General features: G+C 34.4%; 1 protein-coding gene across 1 annotated transcript in view; it reads left to right on the top strand.

The window, feature by feature from the left end:
* The window catches only part of LOC111045297 (transient receptor potential cation channel trpm), a 255,258-nt gene that overhangs the window by 92,200 nt on the left and 136,302 nt on the right, over nt 1–26,756 (top strand). The gene's annotated exons all lie outside the window — the stretch shown is intronic.

Below are 26,756 nucleotides of genomic sequence, written 5' to 3'. Positions count from 1 at the left end.
TGTTAAGATTAGTTGGAAATGTTTAATCTTCTGAATCCTCACAATGGCGATTAATTCTCATGCTTATCATGTATGAATTTTAAGTTTAATTTCATCTAGAGTTTGTTGATGGTTTTTGCTAGATTATAGTATCTTGATGCTGGAAACACTCATTATATCCAATTTTGGAATTTTCCATAGTACAAAGATTCTTGATAGAACATATTTTATCGTTCCTAGACTAAACCCTACTTTGAAAATCTCATTAAGAACTGTAAGATGAAGAGAAAGAGTGAGAAGATTATTACTGAAAAACAACATTTGTGAAATATGCTACATCATCATGCGTTGATGGTTGTTATCCCAAAAATTGTTGATTAAACAAGAATGAGTTTCGAAACGAGTACTTGTTCATTAGAATAGTGGTACATGCACTTAATTTTGAGTACTTATGAGTGGGAAAACACATGGAATGCCCTGATATGATAGATAATAAACTCAATTATTTTGCAATCTGCATTGCATTATTTCGGTTTGTTATGAATGCATTATTTCAGTTTTGAATTTCTATTTGGATCCCTTATATCCTGCACTCATTAGCATTCCAACCAGCTGCATTTGCTGGTACGTGCTGATTTCACAAAGGGAACCATTCCACGTGAAATTATATTTGCCATCCTCTGCTATCACATGTTGGATATGATATGATAATATTGTCATGTCCTCTCTGTACCACATATTCCCCAAGAAGTATCAACTATGAATAGTGATAGTATCTGCTGTCCTTTAAATCCTTTTTAACACTTTTCAGCTTCAATTAAATAGACTAATTCAATTTTTTCATATCTGAGTTTTTGCATCCATATTCTCCTCTCCTCCATTTTCTTCTTCTAATCATCTGATGGTTATCCAATTTGTCATTTTTCCACACAAATACTCCACAAACAGAGAATAAGCTTTTCACGAACATGGAGCCTATATATTCTGGATACACTAAGCAGAATTTCGCCTTTTCGAAAATAGAACAAAAACCGTTTTTGTAGAGCTAAGATGAAAGATAGTATAGCTTATCCTATTATGATGTTTGTCTGCTGGTTGCTTTAGGCAAATAGTCTATATTTTATTTCTCAGTCTAGAGATTTAGAGAATAATGATTGGGAACGAGAAACATCTCTCAACCGGAGAATGTTCGAGTATAGTGTAGAATGGTGGAAAAGGGAAAATCTGTTTCTTCTCCTTCGTCTTTCAATTCTATATACAAAGTATATCATCGGTTATAGTGCAATTAGTATCATGTAGGACCTTTTTTCTTCAATTCTTCTTTCAGCATCCAAATCTCAAAGTCTTGAAAAAACGTATAACGCCAGTATAAGAAAGATAAATTCCAAGTATGATCTTAAAATTCTTTTTGGACAGTAAATCATTTTATAAATAATAAATTTGTATTCCATGATAATTATTCAGTACCTTGTGTAGATGGCATATGTGTGAAATATTTAGATCGATAAACTTATTCTATTAAAAAATATAATGTCAGTAATATAGTATTTAGACTCTGGTTACTTGCACTGTTCCACTCAGGTATGAGCTTTAGTTTTGTGCTTTTCTCTTCCGTCTCTATTCCTCATTTTGCCTTGCCCCCTTTATTCCTACTCTATCAAACACTGTGAGCTTTACATTATTTGCAAAATATCTTTCCATTAAAAACAAATTATACTTAAAGGGCTATGATGAAATACTGGTACTCCTACTCTTCCTTACTCATGAAAAGTGGAGATCTTGAAAAAAGACTTCCTCAAAGTTCAATTGAAAACCCCACTCTTTGAGAAAATTGAAAACCAACTCAAAACTCGCTTTTTGTGATCACTGTGTTGTGAATAATGACGGTGCCACTGTCAGACGGTTCTAATTTGACATCTGATGACTGATCATTATCATAATCATGACGATGATGGTGGAATTGGCACCTTTTGTGCGAAACGCAGCGAGCTGTGATGGTATTATAGCACGCAGATGCTGCTGATGATGATGATGATGGAAAACTGACTTCCGATTAGAGTGAGTGGGCATAATATAAGTGTGGGGGGGGGTTCGTCGGAGGGGGATGAGGTGTTAGAAGGGTTGAAGCAATCATTTGCAAGTCAAATGTCATACACTAATGAATAGAGCGGTGGCGGTTGAAGGTCCTCCACAATTATTGGACGGGTGTCGGCAGTGGCACTGAGAACTCAGACTCGAGTATTTTCGGCGCTCAACGCCAGCCTCTGAATGTGGTCGGGTAGGTGCGTAGGTGCGTAGGTTGGAGGGAGATAGTGGCTGAGAGAGCTGGGGTACAGCCATTTATGGGAGAGGAAAAATTATTGAAAGTTCAGAGAGTGAAAGTGGGTAGAGCGATTTATAAGCGGGAGAAAATTATTGGTCATAAGTTTTGAAGAGGGAAGATCAGTACGTATTCCGTGTAGTACAGAAGAAAAGTTTTGAGTGGGAGCGAGTGAAATGGTACAGTATTTTATGAATAATTGTCGAAGAGTGTGAAAGAGAGGAAAACGGTTTATAGAACTGGGAAATTGCTCAAAAATGAGGGTGAAAGAGGGGAGAAGATTAGTAGTTCATAGAAGGTAGAATGGGAACTAGAGTAAGTTTGAAGTGAAAGAGAAAACAGAGAATATTGTTCAAAAGTGAGTTAGAGAGAAGAGTGCGAAAGTCAGTTGATGGGTGTTGCTATTGATTTGGATGGGAGGAAATTGTTTGGGAATGTGAAGAATTGTCAATGAAACATTATTCCTCTATTTTTGAAAAACTACAACTATGAAAGATAGGAGCCAAGAATAAAATGTAGAATTTATCAGGCATGTATAGTATGCTGTAGTCAAAAATATTTGTAATTCAAGTTCTATTTGCTACAGTATATGATAAATATCGGGAATATCAAAACAGTATTCAAAAAAACCTTTTTTTTTGTAGAGAGTTCCCTTCATGATGATTTGTAATTTTTCCATCATTTTCTTCAATTTGAGAAATTTGAATCCAGTTGCATGGAGTAATGCGATGTTAAGATGTGAGGTCCCTAACAAGATAAAGTTATAGCTCAAATTGTGAAAAAAGAATGAGATTTCAAAAGGAAAGAAATGGAAAAATGAAAAAATTGATAGCGAACGATGCTACAGAAAAGGATAGAGAGTGATGCGTTCACACTGGTACAGAATAGAGGGATTTGGTAAAATTTCGTCTGATGGGAAATCAAAATGGGTCCGAGTGAAATAGTAGCAGCGAGAGAGTGGCAAAATGTATAAATGTGAATGGCAAGTGAGTGTGAGCAGTGAGCAGTCCGTGTCTGTTGTCTGTTGAAAATCGGATTTTGGTCGGGCGAAGCAAAAGGGCTGTCTAATCACTTTTGGTTGGGCCGGTTGGGGATTTTAGCGCCACGTTCACCATAGGCTTCCATGCCCAATATATTTGTCTTGAGAATCGCTTCAAACTGTCAGTATTCCTCATAAATACCACCAACGCTTCCCATGCAAGCAATGCTGACAGTTATAGGTGATTGCTACTACAGGTTGCTGCTGCATTCAATTGATGCCGCCAACATATTGATGTGCTTTGCTTAGCCTTCCTTAGCTGTGAAAAGCGAGAGTGCGTTTCAGTAGACCTTTGAATTGAACGTTATAAATTTTGTTAGCTTTAGTGCCGAACGTTAAATGTAAATGTCCTGCATTATAGCCTGGTTACTGTATTCGAAAAAGCAATGATTCAATGCGCGTAGCGGTTCCTTTATGTACTTATCTGTGTTTATTCATGTAGCCTGGATTTATTGTACAGGTAATTTAATATGAAAATTTGTTAATCTCATCAAAATAGCAACCCTTTTACTCGACAAATGAGATCGCGAGATCCCAATTAAGTCCACAAAATGTGTCTTTTTTTGTCCAATTTCCCAACAGTAAAGAAAATTGAATCATAAATATAATATACAGATGAGTTTTTGATCATAAAAAAAACAAATTTCAGAACCTTTCTTTTGTCTGTATTTTGTCTGATGAATAATCTAATTGACCAAGCGAAGTGAGGTCTAAGATTCAAGTCGACGGTTTGGCATTTTTCTTAATGTTTAAATGTGTATAATTAATAATGTTATATGTTGTTTACATCCATCAGTGTGGATGTGCATATTTATGGTTTGGTACGTCGTTCAGTTATAAATGTTATTTATTCTATTGATAGAATTTTTGTTCATTATTATTGTTATTGTATTCTTTAATTCTTGGAATTATGAATTCTCGATTTGTTTCATTTTTACTTTTTTCATGAGTATTTGAAATCATTGTAATTTTAATACTTTTTCCCACCTTTACAATGTTATATTTTGCAAAGTTTAACTCAATATGAAGCATAAAAAATGCAATTGATAATATGTTGTATGCAGGAATTTTAGTAATTTTAAGCCTATGAGTTTGAAGGTAAATCTTTGACAAAAATAAATTATAACTTCATCATCCACTATTATTCTGATTTCCTTTGCTTAATTTTAATTTTTAATGGTCCTGTGTTTGAGTTTCCTTGCTGTTGCAACCTAATTTTCTTAAAAGCACACTGATAAGTTAAATTGTAATGTACATTTTATTCTAATAATTATTTTAATTTCGAAGGCGTTTCATGATGATATTAATGTCTCTGAAATGGGAATGAATTATAAACAACATCGCAAACTCTAGTGAATTTGACAGAAGAAAAAACTTAAGATGAAATAACTAAAAAAAATATCAAATGAAGCCAATTTCAATCTTTCAAATTCACACCCTATTTAGCACACAGTGACCAAGTAATTATTGTAATGCTTCATTACTTTTTTCTGTTTCGTATAGTCCAGTCAAATTCGTATAGTCCGGTCGTTTTTCAGGAAACAGACCGAAAGAATTTTTCGTGACGGTTCTATATGTATTTTGGGGCGCTGAATGCTAATCTGAAATTTGCTGACACGCCAGAGGGTGGCTTCAACCCCAAAACTCCCAAATAAACCCAAAATTTCGGACTTTTTTCAAGTTTTCCATTTAATCTTGAGAACCTTTAACTTTTCGAGAAAAGGCATTCATAAAAAGCATGTTTTTCATAGATAAATAAATGAATAAAATATTAAAGATAATAGAATTTCCAATAAATTGAGTGGTCGTGCAGGACTCTACGATTTTTGATTCTGGAGCTAAGAGTTTTCAAAAAAGGGGTATTTTTAAGGGGTTTTCAAAATTATGCAAACCTACCACTTCTACCCTATACAACTAGGATCTTTTTCTAGTAATGATAGAGAGCCACACATCAAGTGAATTAACAATATTAATTCTGAACGGAATTCCTTAGGTACCTATTTTTGAATTTAGTAGTGGTGGGAGGGGGAATACACCCAAAAAATAGAAAATCTTGTCCTACAGCCAAAATTCAAATTTTCATTATAATACCTTTTCATGGCCTTCCTAACAAAAAAGAAACATATTTCGGTTGAAATCACCTTACGAGGGTTATGTTCTATGAGAATCACTAGTTAGATTTCAGTATTTCCTAGTGGGGGGCACACATAAGGATACGTCCAGGATCGAAACTTCAAACACTTATAACTTTTGACTGAATGATCACATCTCCTCGTACTACAGCTCGTTCATATCAGCTCGTCAAGGCGGTTGAAAATCATGTATCATCTCACTAAAATTTGTTTAAAAAATAGGAAATTCCTCCTTTAGTGTATTTTAGCCCATATTTCAATGCATAGAAAAATGACCGATTTCTATATTCAAAACTGTGTGTCTCGGTAACTCAGAATGATACTTGGTCTTGATTTGAAGAAAATTATCTCCTCTTTTATGTGAGGTGAATGATTTTTGTAAGAATATAATCGTGAAGTAAGATACGTTTGATTCAAAAAACTAAGAAATTTGCGATATTTTTTCCATTTTCACAGTCTCGACAGTTTTTCGATATAAACAGTGATGCAAGATCAATTAAGTCAACTCAGCTCATAGAGCATGAAATTTTCTCTCATTTAAGACCAATCGCAGGTTTCTATCATGTATTGTACTCATTCTAGAGACTCTTTAATAACAGTAAAATTGCAAGAAGAGTGAGAAAATAGAAAGCATCATTCAATTGGCTGTAACTTTTCAACGGTATTGAAAACAGAAGTATAATTCATGGGAGTGAAAAGAGGAGAAAATTCATCACAAACTCGACTACTTTTTGGATTTTTTATCTGAAGTGTTCCACAAGATACGCAACGTTGCACATGCGGAACTGTGAAAATGGGGGAAATATCACAAATTTCTCGCACATTCAAAGTTGTGTATCTTGTGGAACACTTCAGATAAAAAATCCAAAAAGTAGTCCTGCGCGACCAGTCAAATCATTGGAAATTTTATTATCTTTGATATTATATAGAGAATGCTTTTTTCGATAAATTCAAGGTTCTCGAGATTAAATGGTAAACTTAAAAAAAGTCAAAAATGTTGGGGGTGAAGTCGCCCTCTGGCGTGTCAGCAAATTTCAGATTAGAATTTAGCGCCCCAAAATACAGATAGAACCATCGAAAAAAATTCTTTCGGGGCTGTTTCCTGAAAAACGACCATTTGACTGGACTATTGGACTACTACTGGACAAGTTGTTATCCTATTATATTAAGCGAGCAATTTCTGTTTATATTTTTCTATTTTTATATCTGGCTATCTGGTTATATGGTTATTTATGATCAACGGATCTCGGAAACGGCTCTAACGATTTTCACGAAATTTGGAATATAGTAGGTTTATGATATCAAACTTCGATTGCACTAGGTCTCATCCCTGAGAAAACTCCCTGAAGGACATGAAAAGGATAATTCATACTTGGAAAAACAGATGATGATTCCGTCGTCTGTCGATAACAGAAGATGCGTGTGCCATTGTGGGAGATCAGCTGTGTAATCAATTAGCTTATTGTATCTCGCGAGAAATCTAGAAATATTTTAATTGAATCGATCAAAATACAGTAATCTGATTTGTTGACATGAGATGGTATATATCATAATATTCAAAGTTAATTATTATTTTACAGTTTTAAGTGATTAGTGAGTGTTATTTTGTTATTCAATTTGGTATGTAAACAATCTAAATTAGAACTTTCATGTTTTCAAATATTTGGACTGAAAATTTCACTTGAATTCAAGTGTATGAAACATAACCTACTTTTTGGAATATTAAATATTCCAACTATAAATTTTATAGTATATAAATCAAAATTCGGGGAAGAAAAAGTTTTGAGCTGTGCCTGTTAGTCCTTCCCTAATCATTTCAAAGAATTGAGTTCTGCTTATCAATGAATAAATAACGAGCAAAGCTTGGTGCCCCGATATTTGGTATTAATAATAGATAGAATTTACAAAATGTACTTGTTCAGATGATATCTTTATTCCAAAAACCGAACCATTTAAAGATACATTTTGTTCGACTTGTGTTATTTACTCCTGTAATGTTAAAAAGTAAATACTATCAACAACACAACATCAGTGACAACCTGTTCCAATTTATGATTAATATCGGGGCACCGAGCTCCGCTCTGGAGTACCTACAAAAGCATATAAAAATTATTACGAAAGAAGAAATTATAATGAATATTCATAGTTCATACAGAAAGGTTCTATCTAATCACAGTAGATTGAGATTAATTCTCAGAGGAATGCAAAAATTTCTCTCACAAAAGCATGTTAAATTTCAATCCTGATTAATTCCACGTGAACCAAATCACAGAAGACCATCTCAAAAAGATAGCTTATCTGATTGGTTCTACTGGAATTAATCAGGATTAAAATTTAACCGGCTTTTGTACAACTACCACTGAGTACCTGATTGAATTAGGTGAAAAAGTTCAACAGCTGAGTCATAATTTTGTCGCTCACTCACTTCCATTATCAACAGACGACAAATTTATCAGCTGTTTTTCCAAGGATGAATAAATTCTTTTAATGTTCTTCAGCTTGTTTCCCCAGCGAAGAGAACCAGTGCAATCGAATTTTTATATTATTAACCTACTATGTTCTGAATTTCGTGAGAATTGTTAGAGCCGTTTTCGAGATCCGGTGAAATACAAACATATAAACATTTGAACAGAAATTGCTCGTTTAATAGTATAGGATTTAGAATACCTAAACTTGCCGACATTATATATTGTATGAATAAAATCGTTCCAAATTTGTATGAATGTTCATCAAAATTGCTATGCAATATTCTTTTGCAATAAAAGAATATCAATTATATTATTATTCAACTTTTTATAAGTAACCTTCACATTTAAAAAGCAAAGCCTACCTTACTTATCTTTTAATATCCTACAAAATATTTGTCATGTAGTTTTTCCTGATGTAATGTAGTACTTTTTAGTCCTCCCGAACAAGAACGGGTGCACTGCTAGTCTCAAAAATAACATCAAAAAGATACTCCATTTCTATTGAGTCGATGGTATATATTTTTACAATATTATGAAAACAGAAAGAATTCCTCACAAGAACAAAGGTAAATAATGTCCTTTGGAAGATTATAATGTAGAATTAGAATTGGGGTACTTTGGGGGGGCATTACATTTGGATTGGGGGGGGGGTGGCATTACACTTGGATTGGGGGGGCATCACACTTAGATTGGGGGGGGCTTGCGCCATTGCCCTTGGGGGGCTGGGCACCCCTGAACCTTATCAATTATCATCAAGGATAACAGTGGAATACCTAGTACCTCATCTTGAAAACCATTGTGATGATATTCTAATGTGTTAAACGTAGGTGTACACCATACTTGTTGAGAAATTAATATTCTTAAGGATATTTGTTGTTAGTGAGTCCCTTACGAAGGTTCCATCTGATATATATATTTCAGAAGATATTGTATATTGGCCAGGACAGCCCATGACTAACACAAGCAAGTGACCTGGCTAGAAATTTCGATCATCTATGGTGATCTTGAGTGATAGAACCAATGGATTTCGACTAAAATAAGGACTGAACATAATTCACAGACTGCTACTACAGGTTGCTGCTGCATTCAATTGATGCCGCCAACATATTGATGTGCTTTGCTTAGCCTTCCTTAGCTGTGAAAAGCGAGAGTGCGTTTCAGTGGACCTTCAGTTTCTCATGGTGGAGAAATTTGTTGACTCAGCTAGCTCCAACATCTTATTAATACGACTATTCTGAACGCAACACAGGAAATGGATTGAAGTGAAACAGACCTTATTAAATTGGAACAAACCAAAATAAAATGAAATAGTAGTTGAACTCAAAATTAGTAACATCGAATGATTGAAATTATACTCATATATGTGTTTTAAGTCAACAATCAAGAAAAGCTAATGTTATTGATTCAGTTATGTCTCATAATTATAAAGTTGACACAGAAAACTATCCGAAAATTGAAACCTGATGATTCTTCGCTCAGTGAACTGTTTTCTTGAAATATTAGTAAGGTTGTATTTACCTTTGATATTCATTTCGCACATCATCAATTATCATATTTTATGCTAATAACGAGTACTACCTGTTCTCCAAAGTATTTGTCACCAGTTTCCATTTCAGCAAGTGATTCCTATATGATAGTGTCCGTGTTGGGAAGCCATCTTCTCGCCACTAGGAGAACGTGCCCTGCTTATTGTATTATTCACTAAGGACCGCCTTAGTCTTGCCTAGCCCGGCATTAGTAAGCCGGTCTCGTACTAATACAAGTGTTGGCAGTTTCCCCCTTTCCCACCCACTCTGTGCACATATGCTGCCCTAACCCCTTGCCGAGCACTAAACACGTGAACATTGTAAAATTTTAACGAGACTTTGGTTTGTACTGGAGTTAGGCTTGGGGAGTGCGGAACTCTAGTGATGGTGAAGTTCCATCTCGGACTCGAATCTTTTGATAAAAGTTCTTTTGAAGTTTCTTTTTTTTCTTGTTCTGTCTTCATTCTCTCTGACAATTCTTCTCAGTTTCAGTAGTGTGGACTAATGTGTTTTTCTCCAAAACTGCATTATTCGTATACAGAATGTTTCTGAAATAGACAGACAAACTTTATGAGTTTCCTTACATCAAAATAAAGAGGAAATGTTTCAGAAATAATGAGTTCGGAATGCTGAAATGATGATCACATAAATAGGATTGCACAATACTAAAATTGGATACTTAAAATTGTGCAATATTCCGCTATTATGCTTTTAAAATGTATGTATTCAGGGCTAGTTAATTTTATTTGTAAAATAACATCATAGTACCCTATTTTGAAAAGTTTTTAATATAAAATATTCATTGTTTCTAATCTGTTGATTCATATTAAAACCTTAAAAAAGGGAACTCTAATGTTATTCGTTATTATGATCTCGTCAACATAGCATTTAAGGACCAATGTTTACTGGAAACGTTTTCTTTTTTTATGCAAGGAAACCACTCACGAAGTTTGTTCTATTTCATAAACACTCTATATAAGTCAGTCTTCGTAAGTCCACATACTCTACTTGAAATTCACTGGAAGACTTCAGGTATTACTCCTGCAATTCATTCTAATTTATTTGCCTGTTTTGAAGTCTATATCCAATACCAAATTCAAGAATTAAATGTGAAGGTTTAGTTCCTTCGCTTTTATTCTGATTCATTCGTTGGATCTTGGAGTTTTAATTTTGGAGAAAATTCAAGACTTGAATTTTGAATATATCTACTGGATCAGGAATATTTTTTTCTATTTATACAACTCATTACATAAACTTATTACTTATTATTTATTCGAATAAGATTTGTTATAGAAATAAGATCTCCTTCTCTTCTATGATATTTATTAGCATTCTAATAGTTGAGATGCTAACTTAGAAATTTATTTCGGTTCTTGTATTCTTTAGCAATTTGTTCCAAGCTTAGCCACTTAGTTTGAACGAATTTTTGTTATTTTCTACGTTCTACTACTTCATTTCCATTTCATTAATATGTGAAAAAAATGTTGTATCATGTAATCAGAATATGTCCATATTTTCAATTTCCTAATCTGTTGAAGGTACTTCTAAAAAAATCTCAACATCTCCATAAAGACCAAAACAGTATTTATCCAAAATATAAATAAGCATACTTTTCCACTCACTCAAACTATCCCTCACTTACCATCCCTTAAATTAATAGTCTTTCTATTTTTCTAAGGTATTTTTCTCTAGTTCTATTCCTACTTCTTTCTTCCAGCATCCTTCGCCTATTCTGACTTAAACCACACGCAGTCTTCCACCCTTAAAATTTTTCTCCCACTCTCTTCTTACCTTTTTCAATTTCGTTCCCTCTTCCTCTCACTCACTCAGTTCTTCCCCATTCCCTATGCTCGAGATCACGTTGAATAAACACTTTGTTGAATAAACTGTCTGGAGCGCGCTGTTTGAAGTATGAAACTGCAGCACGTAAGTTACATACTCTGTAATCGTTTCACTTCAACAGCGAGCAATTTATCTTCTGCAAAAATATCCCTGTAAATTTTCTGTACAACGTGTTCTATATAGTGTTGGAAAACGATAACACATGATAGGAGACTCATCTATAACAGAATTTCTTGAATTTTTGCGGTGGGTAAGATAGTTCCCGAATCCAGAGATTTCGGTCATGTATACATTTCTTCTCATATTATATACAAGGGCCGGGCTTCTGTCAGTTGCATTCGCCGTGAGCATACTGGAACCATTTCCATCTATCTTTCCTACATTTATACGATTATGTATTGATTCATTTCTTATTCACAACTATTACATCGTTTCCGTTATGGCAGTATTCGTTAAGACATTGGTTATACAATTTTGTGCACAAAGCCGCCTTTTCTTAGAGGTAACTGCGTGCTACGATACAACGCCTGAAAAAGTATTGAACAAAGTTACTTCGACTGAATTTTGCATCCCGTCAATGGATCCATCTCTCAAATTTCCCACCCTGAGCTGTGGCTCATTAATATTGAGCCCATTCTTAGAATGATGCCTGCTTATAAGTGTAGCAGTAGACTAATTTTTTTCCGGTTCCTACATGTATATATTTCGGCAAACATCCACGTCAATCATGATATGCTATTTGAAACTTCTTGTAGATGTTCAGTTGTGTGCAGAAATCAATCCAAAGTTTCATTATGTTCTATGCTAATAGGGCTATGACACAAATTTATACTTCTGCTATACTTTTCAATTACTCTTCAGCCATTTCATCCCGATTTGCTTTCCTATGAGAGTTATTATATCAATCTATAGGTCATCATTTCCATCACACTTGAAGTATTTAAGAGATATTAGAATCATCTCTCAACCAAAACTTAATCAAAGTTTTCCAATCTTTAATATTTCCTCATCACAAACCTCTCTTCAAGATTTTTCCAATGTATACCGTGTCGTACAAAAGAGTTTATATTTTATTGTATTGTGACAGAATATAATGCCACTATGTCTCAAGAATTTCAAATTTGAAGTATTCCTTAATTACTAAATATATTCAGTTTTAATAAAATTATCGGCTTAGGCTGCTTGGTTTTGAAAAACAAATCTGTCTAGGGACTTCTTTTGATGCGAGAACTGAAATAATGAATTTTCTGTAAAAGTATTTCGATTGTTATTAAAAAAAAAAAAAAAACATTTTGAACGAGGATAGTTTGTTAGAGACGGATGGAAAACAGAATCGAAGATAAAGTACAGGAAATTTGAAGGACATTGATTGAATTTAATCAATGTAATGAGTATTTGGATGCAAGTACTCGAACAAGCGCACGGTTTACCTTTCGGATATTGTCTGAACCGAGATTACAGGACAATTACACAGGTCTGGGCAGGTGCGGGGTGCGGGACAGGTAATACAGCAGTAATTAACTTGGCTGCCTTTGCTCTGTAGTCTGTACGACCGTTTCCGAGTTCAAGTAGTTTGAGTGTTCTGGCTGAACAGTGCCAGTACGGTGCTCCAACTATAGTAAGCCAGCAACAATTGATATTCTCTGCCCTGCAAAACTGAATTCAGATTGAAACTCAAGTGGTGGAAATTAATTTTTGTGTTAGCTTTTAAGAGGTAATAAAGTTTGTTTTTAATAGCTACACAGTTGAATTACCATCGGATCAAATGCATTGAAAACTTTTCTGGAATATCTTTCAATTAATGTTTCAGGTTTTATTGATTATTAATCACAATTCAAAACAACGTTATAAATACTTGTTGAAATAAAGATTTTTATCCCAATTAGTTGGAAAGAAAACATGATTTCCATTACTAAAATTACTATCCCCAGGTCTTCAGAGATTCACCTCTATTTCACTATTTCCAGATTTATTTTAATTTCTGTCTACTGAATAACTGTAGACTATTTTCTAGATTGTAATTGTTATTGTTATTTGCTTCAGAATATAAAATACATATTTTAAAAGATCTGATGTAAAAACTATTGCCCGGTTTCACCAATCTTGGTCAAAACATTTGAACATGATTAAATCGCCTACCCTTTACATTGAAATCATCATAAATGAAGAGTATGTATTATCATTTATCCCCTCATCATCAACTAGACTTGAAATACCTAGAAATTTGCCTTTGTGAATAAATGAACGAGTGCACCGAACGTGTGGATTACGATGTAATGGCGATAACTTTCATCCGTAATTCCAGTGCACACTTGAAGTGAACCCGGGTTGACCATGTTCAATCAAATCTCTTTTGACCGTGCTCGGTGAAACCGTGCGTAAACCTGAATTTTGATTCTCTATCCTCAGAATTGTTCTAGCTATGTTGCTGAAGTCTTGAATACGGTACTCAAAATCTCCTCTAGCTAGATGCTTCTCAATTAAAACGATCTTAAATGAAATAATTCGCCAGCAATGAGAGTATCCAATGTTAACAGTCATGAAATTGCAGTGGTGGCGACGTTGACAAAGTGAAGTTGAATTGCAAAAGAAATTAACAGAGACGATGGCGACCGTGATATCAGATTTTTTCACATCATGGCAGCCATGATAAAGTGCCTCACTGCTGAGAAAGCCCTCGGCTCTGAAATATGACTCAATTTGACACAGAGCAGTCCTTTTTGCAGCCACTCGGCTGGAAAATCATTTAGCAGTCGTTGAAAATGGTTTACGTAGTCATACTCGCTACAGTAGAATTCAAACTGTCAGCATTGGTGGAATTTGTAGCTTCAAATGCTATTTTTAAGTGTTACTGACAGTATAAAGTAAATCTAACTGTAGTCAAATTGCGTCCTTTTTGAAAAAGAAATATTTTTTATAAATTTTCCTTCTGCATGTGGGACCTTGTTCAAAGCAGGGTAGAATATCGGAGATCGGAATATTGATAGGATGAGAGCACTGTATTATCTCAATTGAGAGACCCTCTTTCCGAGAACTACTTTGTGAATCTACCTCTGTGAAAATTTTTGGTTGAGTGAAAACGTTGTTTGTGATCTTCACAAAGGTCGAGCATGGGCATCATTTATTGTAAATTCCATGAATAATAACACTGTTTCAAGCGATCAACACAAAATATGAATTTCATTAGATGGAAGTGAAAAGATAAATATTTTATACTGAGACATTGTTGTACATCACATCTTCTGGTCTACATCTTATCAATATTTATTTTTTCCACTTTGTGTTCTGTTGTGAAGGTGATGTGTCCATTTATTTTAGATATCTCCATTGAATAAAGTAGACTTGATATTGTTTAAACCACTGACTGATTTATCAAAACAATTTTAAGATACTAGTTTCGGTTGTTACATCATTATCAATATTTTATTACATTCGAAATCCGCTGTACAAGTAATGATTTGTTTCTTTAAATTACTTTATAAGTTTTTCTTGTTTGAAATTTTCATGTCTGTAAATTGAATTTAATTCTATCCTAGCGTTCTTAAAACGATTTTTTAGATCATTAATAACCTAATCCAATGTTTGAAACATTTTCATATAAAATTCCAGCTCTAAGTTGCCTCAAAATTAATTCAAATAAAATAGAAATTGATATGTATTCCTGTTCTGGCTAGTCTATTACATATAATATAATAAAGTCTGATTCATGTTGACATGTTCCTTTAAAAGTAATAAAATTGAATATTTTGGAAGCTTCACTTCAACTTATTTGAATTCTTTGTCTATGAATTCTATTTTTGTTTCTCTTGACAAATTTATTAAGGTATCATGTGCCAAAAAGTACAGATTCTGTATTTTTGAACTCATCTTTTTTATAATAGTGGTTAAAAGTTTCTTTTCTTTTATTCTACAGCGGTCATTGCATCTCATTGAATCTCGTCGAATCTCGTTGAATCTTATGGTATCTAGTTGAATTTGGAATCACAATCTTTGATATGGCCATGGAAAATTGTCAACGAATCCGTTCGAAAATAACTACTGAAAAAGGAACCAATTCATCACAAGTATAGAATACTTCAAGAGCTTCATGTGTTTTGTGCAAGATAAGTGAATGTCCGATATAAAAAAAGTGTAGGAGGCCTCCCACTTATAAAAAGGTATTTACGAATAGAATATACATCAACATCTTATCATCAGAATCCAGCATAGTAGAAATTGTAAAACCTAATTTTCTTGTATTTTGAATTATTCTTTTCTCTTACGTTTGTATATTAAATTCACATCATGATTACTAATTTTATAGTTAATTCTTGAGTATACCTAACCTATCCGGCGGTGACAAATAGATAATTCAGAGAGATCAAATGGTTAGTCATCATATCCTTCTGTTATAAACGCTGCTAAATTGATGTGTTTGAGGATTAAGTTGACAGAGTATTGAAGTTGTTTTTATTTTATTATTGGTGCTATTAATTTCAATATTCTGTTGATTGTTCTTCTTACTCATCCATAATCACATCTTTTCTTTTGCAATTATATGCCCCAAAGCGTTTCAATACTATTTTGTCCCAATACTAGAAACAAATACAGTATTTCAAGTTAACTATTTGAAGATTAACAGAGAACTAATCCATACATCGTTCGTATTCCAAATCGATTCACCAAAAAAAGCTCGCTCCAATAATGCAGCTCCCGTCCAATAGGCTTCGCCGTCCATCCACGATTCCATAACGAAATATGTGACATGGTATCGATGAAGGTAATAACACTACTGTCTTCTTCTGCGAAAGGGATGTAGGGATCCTAATATACAAAATCGTTTGCTGACTTTCCATTTTTTGTATTCTTCGGCAATGAAATGGTCATTCTCATTCCTAATAACAAACGATAGATCAATTGCATTCATTCATCTTTATTATTCTCTGTTGAGATAGTTCGGAATAAATTCGGTTCATCTGTCAATCATTTGATGAATTTAACTCTTTATCACTATTCGTTCTTGAAGTTGGTTTCTCACTGCAGAAGTGAATTAAATAGATTATATTCAGACTCAAATAGTGTTGAAACTTGGCTTTTGGATGTACTTACTGAATAAACTGACTCTTTTAGATAGGTATTTTTTATAAAAATGTAATATTGCTTCTCAATCAATAATCATTGTACATTGGAAATAAAAACTTCCGAAAAGAAATATAATAGCCTAATTCATTGTTAGGACGTAACTTTTATTCATTTGCTCTTGATAGGTTCCACCACACTTTGAAAGTTGAATATTTAAATTCCAAATCTTACTCTTTCTCTTGGTTTCTGGCAATAATTGACCTAACCGAACCAATTAGAACTGGAGTTATTTTAACGAAAATGGTTGACTAGTGTCAAATGTATTCAGCTTTGAGTGTTCAGCGCTGAACATAAGTAATAGAGTTCTAAAAAGAGTGCATGTGAATACAGCCTCCTCCTAAGCTTCCCTATTTGCCTTGTTCAAAAAACACCACCGTAATTTTTAGAAATACGGTGAAACCAGCTCTTTTCCTCCCGTAATAACGTACTTAGCGAGTACCGCTGACACAGTGCTCTATAAATAACAAAAAAGTGGAATATTTTTCTAGAATTAACTGGCTGCTGCAGCTGCTATGGGGCCGTATGCACGGCTTGTGGCGGATCAACTCAAATGAAGGCGCTAAATCAAGATTATTCTTGGTGGTGGTGGGGGCGTGAGAGCAGTGCTGACTGGCTGAATAATACTCGCAGTTTCTTCTCTGCTTTAAGAGATAGAACAAAGGGAAAAATGAGAATTTTACTAATTATTTCTTGCACAGCCTAATTTTTTTTGTGCTGTAGAAGTGGGAGGAATAATCCTATTATTAGGATGATGTAAAAGAGACTGATAAATGAAATTATATTGAAGAATCCAGAAGATCAGATGATTGATGGAAAATTAATGACTTAACAATTTTTAATTTTTGATCAATCATAGAGTTCAATTATGAGAACTGATATAGAAATTTGTGAAGAAGGACTGGACTCTAATCTTCCTTTTTTGCATAAACGTATGAGTACCTATGCATGAAAAACAAAATTATTTCAATAACTACTCCCACTTGCAGATGGGAATCTATTATTAGAAACTGAAATCGTCTTATTGTTTGTTTTTATTGAAAATATAAATAATATCTTGAAGATTGTAACAACACAAGTGCCTCACTGCAGAGAACGTAGGCCTACTCAAATCTGGTTTTTTGGCTGAGGGTGATGCCCACATGAGCTGGAGGCTTGTGCGAAGGTAATGAGGAGGAAGATAATGAAAGATGAATAGTTTAAGGTGGGTTCCGAACCACCGGGAGCGATTTTACAACTCATGAATCATATTCAGAGGAGTTGACTCATGCGGTCACCCTTCCAATGGGGGTAGCAAGCGCAGGATTCTTAATTTATCTGAGTGATAGCTTATCAGCGCGACCAGTGAGTCGAGCCGCTGCTTAAAATATGAATATTTCCTGAAGATTAAGCCCTTTCATCAGTTGGAATTCATAAATGAGAGTCAGGATCATTCAAGATGATTTTCTGCTGAAATGCGTGGATTTGTAGTGATTTTCAGTAGAATCGATAAGTGTGAAGTGGGAAGAATAATCCTATTATTAAATTGATAGATGTACAAGAGACTGATAAATAAAATTTTATTGAAGAATATACTGAAGGAGAAGTAAATTCCGTTGCTTAGTACGCAAAAAGTTAAAACATAGAAATAATAGCATAGGGTTTGTCTTTGTTGCTGGTTTGCTAGCTTCAGCCAATTAAAAGTCGATCAGCAATCAGGATGCTGGAGTGGTAGTGTTCAAATTGGCTCCTCCTACATTTGTTCTACCACGTTGGGTAGGTAGAACATGCTTATAAGTATTTGAATATTCTATTAGCATTAAAAATAAATAAATAAATTATCATTTTAAAAAAATTGTTAGCATAAACAATAAATTATCAATAAATCATGGTACAATATACGCAATACTTTATAGTACATACGCAATACTCAGCAAGTACAATATATACGCAATACTATAATGTTAAATACTCCAACTATGCTGTTTCTAATATTTATGAAGCATAAAATAATATGTATGTGTGGTGGATACAACAACAACAACAACAGCGAACGATATGAGACTAATAAATTATTCAAGTGATCGAACTTTTGACATGTTCTGATGACTCACCGCAGCAAGAGCAGCTCTCAACAAATGAATGCATTTTCAATGATTTGCGAAAATAGACTGTTGAACACTGATGAAAGTTATTCATTTATACCACATACGCTTTTTATATACTTGGTTATAGCTATAGTATAGCCATCGATCCGAGAATGGGAAGACAGTGGTGCATTTGTGCTGAAATGAATAATTATAATGAGAGGTGATCAATCTTAACCAGGGTTTGTTGATCGATCATGGAGGGTCACGATATTTTTATCTTGTTCGCATGACTACAAAACGCTCCAGATAAATTGAGTTTGATTAATCGGGCAGAAAATAGATCCTGGAATAAATAAATATCATTAGTAGAAGTCGTGTATTGGATCCATGGAGGCATAAATTGATTTTTAAACAATCGGAGTTTATTTGCATCTATTGCGATCTTGTATTCCATCCATGGAATTAAAAAAAAACAGTACAATATTAATTGAATACAGTATAATATTATTATATTATTATACTGTACCGTATTAATTGTATTATTATAATTATATTACTATATTATCAATATTCAATTATATTATTATAATTAAATACAGAACAATATCGGTGAGAGGGAAGAACCGCGCTCAAGTTAATAAATTCTACTATCCCAGGATTTAAACAGTGTTTCAAATCAGTTTAGAACATTAGGAAATTTTTGTGCACATGCACATGTGTTTCCTGCTTAACATGCTTAGTTTGCATCTCGTAGACTGCACTCATTCATGTGCTAAGCTAGCTAAGCTGCAAGTTGGTATCAATACTTGTTCTACTTCATTTGTACAATATTAGCTTCAATGAAACCGATTGATGACAATTCCAATTATCCCTCTGCTCACCCTCTTCATACTCATCCTGCTCTTTCTCCACCTCCTTCTCTTCCTCCTCATCCTCCTCCTCCTCCTCCTCCTCCTCCTCCTCCACCTCCTCTCCATCACCTTCAACACCACATCCACCTCCTCCTCCTCCTCCTCCTCCTCCTCCTCCTCCTCCTGCTCTTACACCTTCTCATCCTCCTTCTCCTCTTCCTCTTCCTCCTCCACCTCCTCTTCCTCCTCCTCCACCTCCTCTTCCTACTCCTCCTCTAATCATCACACCACATTAGTTACAGATGAGAGGTGGGTTGGCCTTGACATGATGCTCCATTCTCATCAGTGTAGGTAGATCAATGGTTTGCAAATAGCCATCAACCACTTCGGGTCCGTATTAACTAATCACAAGGAAAATATTGTCCTCATTAGCTTCGTTAGACCGATGACCATATTATTTTTGTTTTTATTTATTTATTTATTAATAATCATTACATTACATCAATGTTGATTTTTGTTCCTAATAGAATCATACTAGTACAATGTGATTTGAAAAGTATGTAGTTCAATCGATTTTTCCTAAATTTTTATATTATGCATTTTTTATCCATCACTGGTATCATGAAATTCATCATTGGATTTCAAGGTGTGACTCACTGAAGTGTCTATCCAACTCTGTAGGAAAGTATCCTATTCCAATGTTTTCTGATCTAGTTAAGCATGAAGTAAAAATATTTATTACATTTTTCATTTTTTATAGTAGCCTATACATTCCCACAAAATAGAACTCAATCAACTATAATTTCAATGAACTACGTTCCTAAAAATATGTAACAAATTAATTTGTTACGTTAACCAATTCCACCCTGATCAACAAATCAAGTTCAATCTATACTCGCTCAAGTGGTGGTTGGTTTTGATTGTGTATAACGACGTAACAGCAATTTCCTGCTAAATCGATGTATGGGATGCACTTCAATGCAACTCGAGTGCTTGCGGAGTAGGTATGCAACATTCCATTAAGCATATTATCGAATATATGGGGGTGTTTTGAGTTTCCGCAAATCTGCGGTGAAGGAGCACTGGTGGGTGGGGAGAAGCAGGCCAATTTAATTGAATATTCGAACAGCATTAATCACTGTCAAAAACTTATCGACTGATAGAGTAAGAGAAACTGTGACTGAGAGTGTGCGATGAAGTAAGAGTGAGAGTGAGTGGGTGACAGAGAGAGTGTGAGTAGCGGATAAGGGTGGGAGAAAGTGAGAGGATAAGAGAATGAGTACGAGAGCCAGACGACCAGAGCAATCATGATTGAATTAATCAATTTGTGGCATCATCAATCTTAATAAATCAAAATAAGATGTTTTGCTAAAACAAACGACGATACCAGGTGACAAACGATGCGGCTGAACATACAAGCATCCGCTAAGCGGAAGGACTTAGCGGGACTTAAACGGGTCTGCGCTTCGGGTTGGCAGATTATGCCAAGTGCGACTTATAGTGAGTAGGATTGTTCCATCAAAGTGAATTGCATAGTGGGATGGGGTCTCTACTATAACACACCTGCATTTCTGAGATCATGCATTCAAATTGATAGCAAAATTACTGTATGTATACTATTATTGTAATCGTGCGATTACTGGCTTTATCTTCAAATACTAGCAGTTCTCTGGAAAGTAGACCTCGTACAGTTATAAGCCACATCCTCCTCTAATAATTACCATCAGAGTAAATTCTTTCCTTTCGTGTCGTGTCGGCAAGATATCGGTATGAGAGCGGCCATTGACTGGTTGGGTTGGCATATCGACAATACTAATCATTTGTTGAAAACAAATATCACCAAAAGCTAATTTCCTAGAAGACATACTGGTCGGCCTGAATAGAGTTGAAAGCAGAGAAAATGTATTGATAAGTCAAGTTCATAGATTTTATAATTTTCATAATTTCATAAATGGTCCAATACGGTATGTACTGAATTAATTTTGATTATTCTTGTTTCTCCTATGATGTTTATATCAGAAGTAATCGGATTTTATGCGAATTGAAACAGAAGAAAACTGTTAGTTAAATAATTGCAAAGTACTATAAGAAAGTAGTTTGGTTATACAAAACATGCTGATATAAACTTCTTGAATATAATCTGTTGAGTTTTGTGATTGACTGTTGAATATTTTGTATGGATCACATAACCTGATGAGAACAATTATCTGGTTATCGTTCTCGATCAAGCATCAAATCACAAGCTCTTGAAAATGATGTTCCTATTAACATAACAGCAAGGATGAACAATCATTAACATTTTACAGAAGTTGCAAAACAAAATGGTAATCGTGCTGTTATATGATGAGAATAGAGACTCCTTGGTTGAGCCAAATAAGTTATCTCATGAATGCGGAACAGTGTAGCTCCTCTTCTAATCAAAATATTCAGCCTCAGGGTCGTTAGTGGGAACTTTGATTTCAAGAGCATGCTTCGGCCTCTACAATCAAGAACACTGAAACTGTGATGGAGAATTCAAGAGGCATGGAATATTTCGAAGAGGTCTCTCTCCGATATGTAAAAATTGGGGAAGAATAAACTAGTTGGATATTATCGGCTCATAATACTGATAATTTAGTCTCGAAGCAAAATTCTTCACGAGACTGATTTGCTAGGAAATAACAATTCCCTCATGTACTATGAAATGCAAATTCTGATAGAAAATACTTGACTATCAATTTCACAATACGGTACCTACTTCATTTCAACAAATTATAAAACTTGAAAACTTTCCAGTAAATACATTTGATTCACATTTCTTCATACAGTATTTGAACAAATGAACTGCATGCCACACGACCAAAGAGTTATTGAATCTAACTTTTTATTCAGAAACTTTTCACTTCCAGGTTCATTATCACTCGTAACATCCCCATTCTCTTCTGCAGTTCTTTGTGAAATGATATATATTCAGGCCGAAAATGCTATTACGGTATTCCTGAATTTATTACTCCATTATACGAGCCCAGTGGTATTTCCAGAAAAATTACATGAACCTTCAATTACAACTGAATGATCTACTTTGTATTCTCTTTTTGAATATGATTAATATTTCACACCACATTTCTGTGGATACTTCATGAGCGTTACAATGATAGAGTACTTCCAATACACATGATATTTTGTAACAACTCAACTTTCAAAATAGATTGGATTCACTGTTTTCAGTTCGATAGTCAACATAGTTGTATCGATGATCCTACATTTTTATATGAGATGTAATACGCCGGTTTAATATTTTCTGGAAATGATTCTGAACCCCCGGGGTCTGGTGTCTTTTTCGTTATATCTATTTTATATTGACTGCACAATTAATCAAGTTTCGCAGAATTCTCTATATAAACTCCCTTTATTCACAACGTACCAGTGAAATTTCAAAGAAATCAAGATGATCTTTTGTCTGGGAAATCATCATCGATCTATTCAGTCTTTGAGAATAAATCGAAGGATCTAATCATTTTTCCACCAATCATGTTGTAATAAATCAAGCTGGGTAACAGTTCTATAATATTTGAAACGTAATGTGAAATCATATTACCGTAGCAGTAGACAATATTTATGGTTGGCACTTACAATGTTTGTGTCATGCATTATTCGCATTGAGAATTTTTATAATCCAGAGAAATTAATTCCCAATTATTCCTTCTCAAGATTTCTACACTTATTCCCAGATTCTCTGGTCATGTGAATGAACATCTCAAAAAGAACTAAAACGAATCTTTGAAAAATATATACCTGCACTCTGCAGACTGTCCACATCCCACTGTTTCCCTTCAAGCAAGCTTAGGAGTATCATCGCATTGCATTCTGTGTTTGTGGAGACAGTAAGGTTCTCCAGAGATGTCCAGCTCTCCAGATTGTCCAGTCGGAATCTAGTTTTCGGATTGATGAACAATCCCATCTAGGGCTTATGCAAATACCAAGTCCCAGGATCAAGACAAAGTCCACTGAAATTGAAAAGACGAGTGCTATGCTGCACTTGGTTTGCTGTAGGTGTTCCCAGGAATCGGTTTTATCTCTCTCTCTCTTATGACCGGAAACTTGATACATTTACAAGTTTTGTCTTTCGCATCGATTTATCTATCATATTCTTGTGTTCCATTACCCCTTAATTAGGAATTAAAATTAATCATTTGTTCTTTCTATATTCTCTTTTTTCTCGTCTTCCCAACGATTTCTTTTCTGTACCTTCATTCTCATGTTTTCTATTAGTCATTTTTTATCATAATATATAATATTATTCATATTCCTCAGTGTCATTTCCAGCTACGTAAGTATTTTTTAATTCAAGTATTCTATAAATAAATAATTATGGAGTAGTTTATAAATTCATGATACTTCTAGACAACATTCCAGTGTTTCATTATGGATAAATATTTCAACTCAACTACAACAGTATCTGACATCTTATCATTAGTCATCATCATCTTACGTACAAGGATTAGGTTCCGACTTACAAACAGCTTATTAATATCTATATTTCAATTACAAAATTACGCTATAATATATACAAGTAGTGTATTTATTGCCATCTCTTCCGTGGCCTACCAATAGATCTTTTCCCTGCCGGTTTATAATTCAATATCTGTAGTGGAAGCCTTTCTGCCGGCATTCTTTCCACATGGTCTTTCCACTGCTTCCGGTATTGTGTGACTTTTCAACAAGCTGTAAATTCCTAGCTCTGCTCGGATATCATCGTTTCTGATGTGGTCCCTTCTATCGCAGCCCTTGGTTCTCCGGAGGAATCGCATCTCCGCCGCCTGCACTCTACTCTCTAGTTGTAACCCACGACTCACTTCCGTAGTCGACTGGAGCAGCCATTATTCTATAAAATTTCATTATAGTTTCTCTCCGTGCTTGCTTCCCCAAGGTTCAGCTAATATTGCCACATACCACTTGAAATTTTCCAATCTTTTTCTCGATATCCAAATCTTCACTATAACTGATGTCGCATCCTAAATATGTATATTTCGACACTTGTTCTAGAACTTTGTTGTCAATCACAATTTTTGACCGGGTTGGATGTTTACCTGTAAAAGCCATAATTTTTGTCTTGTCTATTGATATTTTAAAATTGTACTCTTTACAAATTTCGTTAAGAACATAAACTGATTTTTGGAGGTCATTTTCACTGTCTTGAATAATCCACAAGTTATCAGCAAACAATAATTATCATTAGTTTCCCTCTTTATTCTTTCCTAAACGTCATTGTCTTATTTCTTTCCATTATGGAGAAATACCAAAACATCTTTTTCCATACGATCATATTATAGACGGTAATATTTGATAATGATTGTGAATTTATATCTAGAAGCTCGGCATGCAAAACCTTATTGAGCTATATTGACTATTATTGACTAGTAATCAATAAGAGCCACTACTCCTCCTCTTCGACATTCGTCAAATGACATTTCTTCTCTGTTTCATTTTCTATTCAACCTATTGGCTATTCTCAATCTATTTCCATAATTTTTCTGATGAATGCTTCTGTCGTTTCATCCGCTATTCAAATTGACAGTCTCCTGATCTTGACTCTTTCATTCTCATTTATTTTTCATGTTTTCATTCATCCTTATTCATCCTTATTTATCTTTTTTCATTCTCTGTCTTCTTCAGTCACTCTCCGTAACATCTCATGCCCTTCTGACTTTTCGTCTCATATCTTTCAATCTTCTTCCATCTCATTTCTGTGTCAAACCACGTGCAACGTGTAGACACCACCTGGTTCAATTTCCAATCGAGGTTGGTGTTGCAGAACAAAGTAGAAATGGCAAATCGATGTTGTTTGTCATCGTCTCGCCGAAACAATCCCTCGCTACCTCAGTGATGCAATCTAACCAATTGGAGGCTTTCTACTCGCATCTCTTGTTTTCATTGTTGGTTCATATAGCGGATGCTCCGTGTATATTGTGGCTTTTGAAATTGTATAAAATTACTCTGATGCCTGATTGTTATGATTTCAACAGCAAGGAATTTCCATGAGCAATGAAGTTTAAAAAGAATGAGAATCATTCAGAATAGTGTCCCGATTTTGAATAGAGTTTAGAAGTTCAGTAAAGGATTTATGATTGCCAAGCTCTATCCTGTTCGGTTGAAAAAATATTTGTTCTGTTCTACTTGCGAGGTTGTTAGTCCAAACTGTTCCAAAGTTGTCCTTTTTGTCATCCCTAATCTATTTTAAATTTAACCGTTATGATACCCTCATCAATTCAAAATTAATTTAAAAATCAATACATTTCCCAAGTTGTGTATGAATTGGATGCATATTTTTCAGCATCTTATTTTTAGACTTGTGTGTGGTTGATGAATGGGAAGAATGAAGAAGTTATAATGAGTAATGAAGTTGATAAGTTTTCAATATTAAAGATATTCAGATTTAGGCTATATATATCCAATAATAATTCATGTATGAAAATGTCTATTAACATCCGAATTATTTTTATCACACCAAAGACTGAATTTGTTTCAAACTTCATACTGTAATGTATCATTATCATCAATCTGTCCTGATTGTTTTTAAACTTTTCCTGAACTTGCCAAGATTTGTTTTATTCATGTAGATTTTGATATTAGGCTACTGGTGATTGATTATCGACTATATCCACACATTACTTACTTCTGTATGATGTTGAGTGTTTCCTTAGTATAAATGACACATTAACCTTCTTTGCTGTTGCTGATGCTATGTTTATATCTCTTTCTTTTTCAGGTAAGACTCTACTTTTGAGAAAGTCAGTATTGTCACCAATCTTCTATTTGTAAGTAGATCGTGATTATACTGTATTATTTGATACTCCATCCCTCTCTGGTATTTCCAAATGAGTGCGCTCACAATGATTGATTTTACAAGCTCTGAAGTCTCTAGTATGATATTGAATAGCTTTTTTTCAAGTGCTTGAATACATTCAGTAGCTACAGTAGTTCTGGAGCTCAGAATAGACTATAAATTAATATAATTGTCTAACCACTTATTAAATGCGTGATTCAATTAATCAAATTCTATTCTGATGGATAACAGAACTATCACTGCAAATTATCAAGTTTGATCTGTGGTCATGGAGACCAATGCGAATCAATGCAACATGTTCTCCTACATGTATAAGGAAATCATCCATCTCCGTCATGAATATGTATAAACAGGGGTGAGCAGTTATTCATTGTGAACGTCGTAGATTCAATTAGCTATAACATGCAGCTAATCAATTTACTGAATGTAGCGATCGGGTCTTGAAACAAATTGGACGAGTTCAAACAATGTGAAACTCTCTTGAGCTATTACACCTTTCCAATTTACCTGCCATTCAAAAAGGGACTAAATGGGTGAACGGAATTGTAGAATTGACAATCGACCTTGTCTGTTTATAGCTGTGTTA

Source organism: Nilaparvata lugens, chromosome 2 (genome assembly GCF_014356525.2).
Source record: "Nilaparvata lugens isolate BPH chromosome 2, ASM1435652v1, whole genome shotgun sequence".
Classification (NCBI taxonomy): domain Eukaryota; kingdom Metazoa; phylum Arthropoda; class Insecta; order Hemiptera; family Delphacidae; genus Nilaparvata; species Nilaparvata lugens.
The sequence above is the reverse complement of the archived record's forward strand: the minus strand, read 5'-3'. Positions and strand labels throughout refer to the sequence as shown.